Genomic DNA, 13098 nt, shown 5'->3' with positions numbered 1-13098 from the left:
AAGCATCCCCGAAATAAATAAATTTGTATATAGTATATATAATAACTGTATACCTACATAGAGCCAGTATATATACCCACTCAGGAGAATGCGCATAACCTCCCTGAAACAAAATCCTAAATAGAGGAAGTGCGGGTATAGTGGACCCGGGCGGGTAAAATAGACCCCCTGTTTTTCTCCGGAATAAATAAGGATAACGAATTGGTAATACTATCAGAAGGTGTCAGTCTCGTCCCCAGTCATCTACGTAAACTTTCAGTAAGGAGGGCATTGAAGTCGAGTCAGGAGATATTATTATATGTGTGAAGAATATTTTAACATTTTTCAAAGGTATGTTTGTTTACGGTTTTCTTCTTATAATCTGTACATACAGAATTATATAAACAATGTTGTATCACGAATGAAATACCACTGTATGTTACATTAGCTTGGTGTGACCTTAAAATAAATACCATGTAATTTATTCAAGAAACATACAACATCCCTGTTGGCGGCTAAAGTGGACCCCAATATGGCGGCTAAACTGGAGTAGAGTCCACTTTGCTCGATATTTACAGTAGAGTGTTTCATTGTTTGTGTTACTATTTATTACACGAATAACGTAACATTTATGAAGTTAATATCAGTGATGCCTATGAATTCTGATGCCATATGTCAACCTTCCACGTTATCCAACTCCGGATTTCGAAATCCTCCTTCCCAAGTCTTGCTACCACCACCACCATGTATTCCATCTGCAACACGTGGTGGACGTGTCAGAGCTAAGAGGTCTGCATGTGTTATTACGTCCAACCCTTTCAGACAACAAGTTTTAGCAGCATCAACTAAACATTTTAAATCATCTCGTTGTTTAAATTTTGGGCATGGTTCAGACACGACGAAAGACGCAAACACTCGTTCCACTCATGCGAATGATGATCAACTTGAGAGTAATGATGCCTCTTGCGTTCTTTGTGGTATAAAATTTATTGTAGATTGTGTTGGTGAAAAGTGGGTCCAGTGCGTACAGTGTTTTTAGTGGTGGCATGAAACATGCACTGCATTAGATGTTGTTGAGCGTTATGTTTGTTATTTGTGTAAATAATAGATAACATATTGCTCAGCTAGGAATGGATAAGTAGTGCTCAAATAATTCTAAATTGTTAATTGTTCTAACATAAAAGTGAATGAAGAGCGCGTAGTAGGGGAGAGGTGGGCAATGGCGATCACCTAACAAAAATGGGTTATCACGTAGTTTCATTTGCAAAAATATTGTAACAAATTTGTAAATACGTAGTCCAATCCTTCTACAATAAGTGTGTAAAATAAAAAGAGGATCAGTCTTTCAGTTTGGGAACACGATGGAAAAAACTCAAATTGCTACTTTGGTCGCAATTCCCATCACATGTTGGTAATGGCGATCACAGTACAAGCTTAATAAACACACATAGTATCATAGGCAGTTCAAGTTTTTTTTCTACACTGCGCCTTCGAGAGACTAAGAAACGTCAACTGAATATTTTATTGACGTTTTTTCAAAGACACGTCACAGATATATCCATGTGGTGAGTCCACAACAGTACAGTTAGCATGCACCCACGATCCACAAAGGTTACACCAATACCAAAGTTTCAGTGTTTGACTCAAGTAGGCGTATTACCAATCTTAGGTCTAGCCTCTTTTATAATTTTTGGCTGGAGAAGTATTCCAAATGTTTGTTAGGAATGGCGATCACCATGATGGTAAACGGAATAACTGAAAACCTTATACAACGTAAGTGAAATTGTTGCGCTCAAACATTGTTCAAATAAACAAAGATTTTTTTCTTCTAATAGTATTCAATACATGTGTATATTGACAAAGTTCTGTTTAAAACTAAAAATGGGGGATCCAAATTACCCGCACTTCCTCTACGCCACTGATCACACTATGTATTGTCATCTTGCTCATGTTATAATAGGAACTTTGATGAAAACATAGTTCAGTACCAGTTGCTCTTAAAGTCTGGCTATTTTGCAGAATCAGTTCCTAGATATACTTCCCCCCAAAAAATCATTTTGTGGAAAACTATGTGTAAGTATCTACATTCCCATTCGTATCATTTTGTGCGGTTGTTGCTGTAAAATAAAAATAAAATACATCTGTTTGACTTACCTGCTCTGTCAAGTAACTCTTTATCAACTTTACCCAGAGAGCACCAAAGCAACGCATCGATTCCTTCCACTCTCCGAAGGAGTTCCTTCCTTGGTATTACACTGCCTCCGTCCCATTGATCTATCTCACATCTTAACAAAAAGAAAAGGAAAACAAAGAATTATATTGGTTTTGTATTGTTAACGTTACTTACCAGGGATGATATCGAATCTGCACCTTGAATTGGGAGACATTCTATATATTTCCTGATAGGACTTCTCGAGCAAGTTCCAAAACAAGTGTTCGTTTCGTGCCCGGAAGTGATCCCGCCTTTGCAGGGGCTAAAATATATAAAACATTTTGACCTATTTTTTATAGCAGGTTTACATAAAGTACGTTGCTACCCCTAAAAGTTGAAACCTATGCTAAAAAGCCAAAACACCTGTTTCATCATTGTAAAAGCGTAATTTAACGAAGTGAAAATATTTGCCCCATGGTCCCGCAGGGTCCCAGGTGGGGTCCAACTCAAAATTTGCAACTGAAAAGAGGGGCAAGTAGCATATCGTTTGAAAGCTAGTGTTAAAAGAAAAACGATAACAGAAGTCTCACAGCTCTAATCAAACTCTGTGCGAAATGGCGGAAGATACAAAATTAGAAAACAGTGCATGGCTACCACTAGAATTCCAAAACAGTGAAACATATGCCAAAATTTTGAAACACGTGTTTAATTATTTGAAAAGTACTATTTATCGAAATGATAATGGTTACCCCAGGGTCCCCGCAGGGTCTCAGGTGGGGTCCAACTCAAAATTGGTAATTGAAAAGAGGGGCACGTAGCATATCGTTTGAAAGCTATCCCGCTACAACTTACCGACAGCCCGTCTGGTAGAAGCGATGTAGAAACCTCTAGACCATGTGGCTGTTTTGCATTTACAAGTGTCGTTTTGATGTGAAGAACCACATAGTTCGACATTTATTTCAAAGCTTTAGGTGTAAGAGGTGGTCATGAACTTTAAAATTCAGCATGTAGACGTAGTGTAAAAACCCCCACCATTTTGCGCAGGATTGGCGTACAGACGAAAGATTGGTTCCATACACTGTCTGTTTTGAAAAACTTTGAAAGAAAATACTACTTAACCCATTTGAAAATGTGTAGTCGACCGCTGCCCGCATATAGGGACTCCAGGACATGCGTTCTCATTTCTATACATTGAACGTTTGCAATGATGGATTTAGAAAACCAGCAACCCTGACTTACAGCCTGTGATTAGCTTGAATGAAAAGTTGTATTAGTCAATTTGCAATAAGGTTGACTTACATCTAGAAAATTGATTCTCTAGATTGCAAAGAAGGTTCACAAGCTCATCAAGTTGATGGTGACAAACTCTGATCTCCAGGACATTACAATGACCGTAGACGATTATGTTACGTTCGAAGACAATACTCAATTCCAACCCTTGGACACAACATCAAGTCAACAAGGAACTGCTTCAGGTACCGAAGACGATCCTGATTACGACTACCTGGACCCAAATTCTTTTCAGAAAACCGCATTTTGAGAGATCATGAAGTGAAACAAAATTGAGGGATACTGTAGCAGCTTATAACAACGCATCCAGTGGTCGCAAACTCAAGGATGTCAAACGTGTAGCAAAAGTTGGCATCTGTACAAGTGACAACATTCGGATGAAACTATTCCTGGACAAGGCATCCAGGTGGACCAAGCTAGCAGAACTCCAAGAATCTGTCAAAGCATGGTGCAAAAATCAACGTGCTGCTCCGAATTTTGTCAGGATCACTGAAGACGGCATTGCCGTGGAAGCCTTGGAACAATCGCGGAAGCTAGGGGTTACTGGTTTCAAGGCATCCCGATTCTGGATCCGCCGACTATTGAGAGAAATAAACTGGGGTTCCAGGAAAATCACAAAAGTCATGACAATGGCAGCCAGAACAAAAGCACTGGAACGTTCAAACGAATTCGACAGCTACATTCATTCGACAGGAGATTGAAGAGGGTAACTACGACCTTGATCAAATCGTGAATCTTGATCAAATTGGATTCAATTATGAATTACTAACACCACGAACTCTAACTCAACGTGGAGTAAAAAATGTCGAAACTCAAGTAAGATCCGAATCAAAAATGACACATTCTTACACAGTCCAGGAAGCCATTTCGGCATCAGGAATGCTCGTGGGCCCGACTCTCATTGTGTTCCGCGAACCATCCGGGAAATTTGGGTCAAGGGTCCAATGTAAAATCCCTCAGATCCCTGGCGTCATAATCAGAGCCAACAAGTAAGGAATGATGAAAAAGACAATATTCAAGGAATACCTGCCATATCTTGTTGGAGACGTTGGAACTCTGTGTCTTTTGTTGAAGGACAACGCAGCCATCATGAGATCCGGACTTGTATAAAGAGTGTCCTGACTTACATCCACGAACAATCACTCCAGGCTGTACTTCCTATGGACAGCCATTCGATGAGGGATATATTCTTTACAGAAAAATGATGGTGAAGCGTGCCCACAAGCATGTTCGGAATGAAGGACTTGGAATCAAGCTAGACATGACAAATCGGTATTCCAGTGCTCACTTGATTGGGGTAACACGAAATCAGTTGGAATCACCCAGATTCCAAGATATGATCAAGTACGCTTTCGGCAAATGTGGATACATCGACCTTCCTGACGATTTTAGCTACCAGTCAGTGAGAGACTTGTCTTTCAGTTTCCACACAAAAGATCCAGCTTTCTCGACATGTTCGATTCCGGACGACGAACACTGCATGGAGAAGAGCTTTATTCAGTGCAGTTGGTGTCTCCAACCACTGTGCTTTTATCACTTCTTCATGAAGAATAGCATGGCCGCACCCCTCCACGAGACACTTAAGCCTCACTATCACGCCGTAGAGGGATCATCATGCATATGGCCCTCATACCTGCCTAACAAAGATACAGTCCTGGCAGCTACCACTTTGCTACGACCGTGGCATGTGACTTACGTGGCTCTGAAACATAGACCAGAACAAGAGCCAAGCTTCAACAAACAACATTCGACGGAGCCGTGTCTTCTAGTCTGCTTCTACCAGACGGCTCGTCGGAAAGTTGAAGAACGATATCTTATAAACGATATACTTTTTGAAGCCTTTCCAAATGAAAACTTTGAGGTAGACTTCGCGTGGGACCTACGAGGGCCCTGGGGCAAACATTTTCATTTAGATAAATTGCTCGTATTAAATACTGTAACACATGTTTTAGAATTTTGACACCTGTATCACCGTTTTGGAATGCTAGTGCATGCACTGTTAGCTGCAGACTGTTTTCAAATTTTGAATCTCCCGCCATTTCGCACAGAGTTTGATTAGAGCTGTGAGACTTCTGTTATCGTTTTCCTTTTAACACTAGCTTTCAAACCATATGCTGCTTGGCCCTCTTTTCAATTGCCAATTTTGAGTTGGACCCCACCTGGGACCCTGCGGGGACCCTGGGATAAACATGATCATTTCGATAAATAGCACGTTTCAAATAATTAAACACGTGTTTTAGAATTTTGGCACTTGTTTCACCGTTTTGAAATTCTAGTGGTGGCCATGCACTGCTTTCAAATTTTGAATCTTCCACCATTTCGCATAGAGTTTGATTAGAGCTGTGAGACTTCTGTTATCGTTTTTCTTTTAACACTAGCTTTCAAACGATATGCTACTTGCCCCTCTTTTCAGTTGCAAATTTTGAGTTGGACCCCACCTGGGACCCTGCGGGACCATGGGGCAAATATTTTCACTTCGTTAAATTATGCTTTTACAATGATGAAACAGGTGTTTTGGCTTTTTAGCATAGGTTTCAACTTTTAGGGGTAACAACGTACTTTATGTAAACCTGCTATAGAAAATAGGTCAACATGTTCTATATATTTTAGCCCCTGCAAAGGCGGGGTCACTTCCGGGCACGAAACGAACACTGTTTTGGAACTTGCTCGAGAAGTCCTATCAGGAAACAAATAGAATGTTTCCCAATTCAAGGTGCAGTTTCGATATCATCCTTGGTTAGATAATAATCACTTCGAATTACTCACTTCCCTGCAGAGGAAAATAAGTTCGATAACTGTATTCGATAATCATCTTCATTGATCAAGCACATGAAGATCGATTATTGGCAGGACTGTTCTTTTTTAGAGGAAATGCAATTTTCCTACCAGCACAGTTAGTAGTCCCTATGTAGGCTAAAGGATAGCCATTAGTTTGTTTGCTCAATGTAGCTGGAAGTGAATGTTGAGCAACTAAGAAGAGGACTAGTTCGGGAGAGTAATACTCCAGGAAGTAGGAACTAAGTACACGGTTCTGATTGGTTGGCGCTATCCGTGTCTCGCCACGTAGCCAACATATAGCAGAAATCAAACGATTGCTGCTGTTGGTTCTTGTTGCCGTTTGTGCTAGCGCTACAGGCTAGTAACGGCTTTTGGCATGGGTTCAAACCCGGCTTAAGGAAAGTTTTTCTTTTTTTAATTTTTATAACACTTTTTTCATTAATATAAGATGAAAACAATACTGAAAAAGTGATTTACTTACTTTTGTGCAGATAAGTAATAGTAGTAGTAGGAACAGGTTAAAAGCCCCGCAGGGCTCGTTTTGTTCTACCTTGACCCCCATGATATAAATTTTGACTACTTAAAACAGCTGGCTAGAGTAGCGTGTTAAACAGCTGACTAGGGTAGTGCGCGAAAAATACGTATCTTTCGAGCGGGTCGTCTAAAAAGTTATTGTTTCCTCAATACTTTTGATTTTACGTTGACAATTGCAGAGCTTAACGCTTCCCACTGTTGGCCTACTGTGCTTAAAAAAACAACGATAAGCTTTACCTTGACAATTTAAATTTTCAGACGGCTATAAAATAACATATTCTACGTTTTTCGTGACCACTCACGTTGATTTCATCATCATCTCCATATACATGATGCCACATACACTAAGGAAAATATTAAAATGATACTTTTTCTGCTAGTTTATGGTTATACATGAGAAACGTATATAAATCTTCTAAGAGAAAAGCAAACGAGTTTATACTCATACGAATAGGCAAATAGATACAGAAGCAATGTTGCCAGACCAGTCAGTTGAAAAAGCAGGAGATTCGAAGATAAAAAAAAACAGGAGAAAACAGTAGATACATGCAGTGGTGGCGTTGAATGCAAATCCGGAGGGGGGCAATAAAATTTGCCATTATTAAGGGCGCAGTAGTCAAAACAAGCAGTCCAACATTCATTTCCGATTAACTACGTTGAGCAAATGAAAGGGAAAAGTTCCGATTTATATTAATATTATTTGATACACACGTGTGTGAAGTAAAACGTAGTGAAAGAGCAAAGTGGAGTGGGAAAATGTCTTTTCATGCACGTAGCGATAACGTAGCTATCTGGTACAGTCACACGTGATCGTGGCGTAGGACGATTTCTTGCTGACGATCGTCGAGAAATGATCTAAGCCACTCTTCCAACCCAAGTCCCAATCTAAACTTACTTGTAAATAGAAAGTCATAAAAACGCTAACCATAATGCATATAGAAGATGACGTACAGTTGTATTCTTTGGATTCATATTATATACAGTAAAGCTCTATAACTATCTGCTCTACAGAGCTTTGTGTATTATAACAAAGAAATTTAATCTTTTTATGTGAGGAAAAATTGAAAATTCAATATTAATAATAATATATTTCTTTAACTTCTCGAAGTAAGGAAAAAGCAGGAGATTGTTCACTTTTCATTTTCTTTCGCAGTAGATCAGTAGAACGGAGAAAAAGCAGGAGATCTCCTGCAAAATCAGTAGATCTGGCAACATTGTACAGAAGATGCGAACACAAGCGGACGAGATGGATCTCATATCTTGAATCCTCTTGCAAGGAATAATTATTATATGCCGCAGCTCATACAGCCAAGTCGGCTATAACACTAAAATTGTTATCAGTTTAGAATTTGTTATACAAAATGGCCCGTCCAAGATGGACGATTAGCCTGTTATAAGTATATTTGTTTTCCACACATTTTAATGTAATAAGGTAAGAGAAGTGGGCTCCAAGCACATTTAATTTGTAATAAATATACTGAAGATTGTATTAAACATAAAATTGTTCCAAGTAAAAAAAAAATGTAAAAAGTAATAAAAAAACTGAAATTATAATATTATTATTTATTATTATTTATTATTATTTACTTAATTATTTACTAGGGCGCCATTTTCTTCCTCCGAGCTGAATTTCACAAACCAAAAGAAAATTACATGCTTCCTTGTGCACAGACGAACAGCAACTGAAACAGTGATGTCAACATGGAACATTATAAAATCACATCTAGAAAGGCAGAGATTCTAATTTTACTCTTAAATTTCCCACGCGCTATACTAATTACAGAATTTTTAAAATTTAAAATATGAAAACCGAAACTACTGTTTGCCACATAAGTTCCTCAATATTGAGTGAATTAATCCGGCCTGTGTTTAGCGATGGAGGGCCGGCTTTTTCACCTACTTTTTTGCTATATTCTACACATATTCGATCGTTTTATGGTTCCATACGTTAAATTAGGTTAGATTAGGATATTTGATTCACATAGTATTGCCGAGCGAGAGTTAACGAGTGAAGGTGGGTTAGAGCCCCGCAGGACACGTTGTTTTCTGGCTTCGTTACGAATAGTTCACTTTCTTTTCCCACATAAGTTACTATAAAGTTCAAGTTCGTTAAGCTGGAGTTAAATTAGTTAAAATTTTCATTACACTTTGCTCAAATATCAATTGCCAGTCGCCAGTGGGTCGGGGCAATGGCCCTAGGCTCCGAAGTAAAGGTGTATAATTTGGGAGGAAAAAGAAAAGAAGAAAAAAAGAGGAAAAATTATTTGAAATGTTCTTGTGTGTACTTAAATCGTCTTCCTGCTTTAGGAAGTGGTCCTATAATGTTACTCATGATACGAAAATGCATGTATGCACATATATAAAATAGACGGGGAAAAAGTAATAAAAAAGTGCTCAAAATCAAGGAAAAGCTGGGTTTATTTTTGAATTTTTTTACGCTTCGTTCCAACCATGTGGCGTTTCACGGCTGGTCCGTCGACCTTACTCATATGCACAAGGGCGGCGTCGCATAATCTCGCCCCGGGCGTTGATTTTCCAAGACGCGACACTGATGAAAGCTATGAAATGATATCAGTTTTTCCTATGTCGGTGGGTCTGACAAGTCCAGTCCGTCCATTCTAGGGTTAAGATTTTCTCTTGAAAGGGAGGGGACAAGGGGTAAGTTGAATGAAGATATGGCGCTTGCGGGACTTTCGTTGTTTCGGAGGGAAACTTTCCCCCTGAGACACTCCATGAAATTATCACCGCTTCTATATGGTGTAACTGAAGTAAATCGCTTGAAATAACACAAGGAAAATGTTCACACAACTCACTGTTAACATTTGATTTGGCAATCATACACGTTGTTCTATTGTATGTATTTTTTCTTTAAATATAATTTCGATAATTCAATAAACACTTAACACCAAATATCAGCAATAGGAAAAACAAAGTATTTCCTAACCTTTCTGAGAATAAAAGGAAATATTAAAATCTGTTTGACTTCCTCCTGATACTTATAAATATATAAAGAGTACTTCAGTAAGATAAAGATTGCAGCGTGTTGATAGATACTGTAAATACAATATTTCAAAATTCTTTGTTATTACTTACACTTCCTCAAGTATTTTCAGAGCTTGTTTAGGCATTTCACTTTGAGTGACAAAAACTCGAGCTTTACTCATTTTATGTCGAGGAAAACAAAAAGTGAAATTGTCGAATATTTACTTACAATTGAACCTGGGAGCAGTCTTATTGCAAATTTAATAAAGGTTCGCGGTTCGCCATGATTGTAGTTAAAAAATAATATGGGAAACAGGCTAAGCATTTAATTACTTATCTATCCATAGATAATGAAACGAAATTGAATATAGAATTTTTATGATTTTCCAAGCGAAACATACGGCTATTCCAGATGGTATTGTTGATTCTTTTCCCTCTAAAAAATCTCTCAAGGTCAACTCAGTGTAAATCATTGCCTTATCAGTTTTCTATTTTTATTTCACTTCCTGGCTTGATCCGTTATCAACATAATTAAAGTTTTCACAGTAAAACATTATCCAGTATCAAGGCTTTTACTACGAGACAAAACCAATGATTGATCATAGGATGCAAAATCTGGCGATCTGCCCAATTCTAGATAAATTAGCTTGGTTTTACTTCTTTTAATAATTTGTTTACATGTCATGCTGTAATCAACGTGAATAAATAACTAGGAATTTTATCATTTTTACATGCAAAAAATTTTGAATTAAATGAGATACTAATATGTTATGCAATACTAAATGATAGTCTCCACTAGATCATAAAAATATGAGAATTTAATAGATATTTGAGACGCAAAGGCATCTCAATTCGTGATGGAATATCAGTAAGGACTCTATCACATTAGGCGACTGGTTGCGCGACCAGTGGCGCAACTATTGGCGACACCACACTCTCGCCGTGTTGTCCACCAGCGGCGCAATCAAAACAGCACGAATATTTTCAGTGAGTGGAAGCATTCTTCTTGCTCTCTTGATGGATGAAAAAGAAGAGGCGAAGAAAGTGTATATACACCGAATATGGATGTCAAGGGAAGATAAAGGACTATTTTAAACACTATTTGATTATTTTTGTGCGGACGACACTAAGTTTCTAAAATACTTTTAAATGTCAAAGTCATCGTTTTTTGAACTATTCGGCTTAGTAATATCCAATCCCTTGTCCTTGAGAATGAGTTTGTAACATCACTCCATTTCCATCACCACCTTCATTGTCACTTGCCATTCTCCCGCAAATCCAAGGATGTTATAAAATAGAGGATCTGCCCATACAACAAAATCGTGAAGACATACGTCACAACTTCGCGACACCTACTCTGCCTACTCCGCGCCATTAAGATTGCAATGTTCCGAGCCAACAATCATGGCGGAAAGGAGAGTAGCCAATCAGACGTGCCGACTCAGACGATGCTCGGTTGTCTTTTTGGCTTCACTGAGTTCATATGATGAAGATACGTATGGGCAGATCCTCTATTTTATAACATCCTTGCGCAAATCAAAAGAAACGATATCTATCAACACTACACAGAGTGACAAACATTCCGGTCTGATGAGTCACAGAGCGAGTGCCGACGATCAAACAACTCTTGAACCTGCTACTGGTGGCGTGGGTTTTCATTCATTACTCATCCTCACCGTCTCCTTTAGCCTAACCGGCATAATCGTGGGACGTAAAACTCAAAGATTTCATTTCATTTTTTGCTACTGGTGGCGCCACCAGTGACCTAATGTAGTACGCTATGTTAAGAACAATGATTCAAATGAGTCCCGCGCTATCAATGCTTGCCCGGGCAGTTGCTAAGCTCGTCCACCGATTTCTTGATGGTGCCACCAGCTGCCCTGGTATAATAGGCTTTGTATACTTCAATGCCTCGCTACGTCCTCCGTCCACTGGTTGTGCAACCAGTGGTAAAATGTAAAAGGGCTTTAAATATCTATAGTTCTAATTCTGAATGTAAAGATGTAATATAACAAGGTCTAAAATCCAGTTCGAGTAAAGGTAAGCAATAATATAAATGCAGCAGATTATTAAGTGTGGATTATACATGGGTCCACGCTCAGGTTTATTGAACATGAATGTGTAGAAAAAAGAAAGTAAGAAATACATGTGAGTAACATACCATATATATTACTTATTAACTACGATGCTAATCACAATTTAAATAAAAATTTTCATACAGTCTTTGTGATTCTGGGCCGCCGTGCTGTGGGGGTGAGCGGGGCGAGGGCTCCGGGCGCCGAAGTAAGGGGGCGCAAAATTCGGGAAATCCCCTTTTGTAATACTGGATGAATACTATATAACCAAAAAGGATTTCTCCTAATTCTCCTTGTAATTCGCACACTGTCCACAGATATAGACACGAAGCGTCAATAATATACTTTACACAATGACTGTGCTAACCATAATACAACTCTTGATATCAATATACAACATGGAATAGGTTATATTTTATTGCTAGTTAACATGGAACATTGAAAGGTTTTTACAACTGATTTGAACATTTCTATTGTTTTGTGCATTATAAATATATGAAGAATTAATATTTTACTTCTAGTTACAAATGGATACTTTATTCGTTAAAGCAAAAACAAAAGAATTGACTCGGGCGGGAATAGAAGCCGGGACTCTTTGTACGTGAATCGTAGATGCTTCTAACTCTGCCACGCCGTCACTTGATAACTTTACGCGTTGGGCGAGTCGGACACTGTAAGACGATTTTCCTCCGCTGTTTTTGGCTATTGCGCTCTCCCAGTTCGTAATATTAACACTTTAAACGTGCACTACTACCTCGCGAAAGATGACCCCGAAGTTCATTTATCAAAGTCTGCTATCTCCTTATTAGATTCTAGATCCAAGTAAGGCAAAAGTGTCTCTCATATCCATGTTTATATATTTCTTTATATATGCACATGAAATGCACAAGTTGAATTTTTATTTTTCAATATCTCGCTTTTCTTTATGCTACTTATTGATATTTCATAACCATTTATTTGAATTAGTCTATACAGATCTGTACAATGTTTACTTATTTCTCTGTGTCTTCGCAGACTTGCATTCACAATAGCATTTTAGAAATAAATCAATGTAAAATTTATTTTAAGTCATTCATTCATTCCAAGAATACTTGAAATAAGGAATTATATTTCTGGGATTCCATCCTCTACGGCAATTTGAGCCCGCCGCGCATGAGGGATGACACCCTCGGCGATCACACTACTCGAGGAAGGATCTGGGATCTGTATGTTAGATACCATCCCGCTATTTGCATAATGCGAATGAGGAAAACTTCGCTCAGGATGGCTAATCTGGAAAGACTTTTACACTTTTCGACCGTGTCCCCA

The 13098-nt window shown here is 38.5% G+C and overlaps 1 long non-coding RNA gene across 1 annotated transcript in view; it reads right to left on the bottom strand.

Moving 5' to 3' along the window:
* Window positions 1-13098, bottom strand: part of LOC145686790 (uncharacterized) — a 31697-nt gene that overhangs the window by 12318 nt on the left and 6281 nt on the right. Inside the window, exon 2 of the long non-coding RNA XR_014131650.1 lies at window positions 2134-2264. This is a non-coding gene — a long non-coding RNA (uncharacterized LOC145686790). The remainder of the gene's footprint in view (window positions 1-2133; window positions 2265-13098) is intronic.

This window comes from Thermobia domestica, chromosome 5 (genome assembly GCF_964235325.1).
Source record: "Thermobia domestica chromosome 5, izTheDome1.hap1.1, whole genome shotgun sequence".
Taxonomy (NCBI): Eukaryota; Metazoa; Arthropoda; class Insecta; order Zygentoma; family Lepismatidae; genus Thermobia; species Thermobia domestica.
This window is presented reverse-complemented; position numbering and strand designations above follow the sequence as displayed.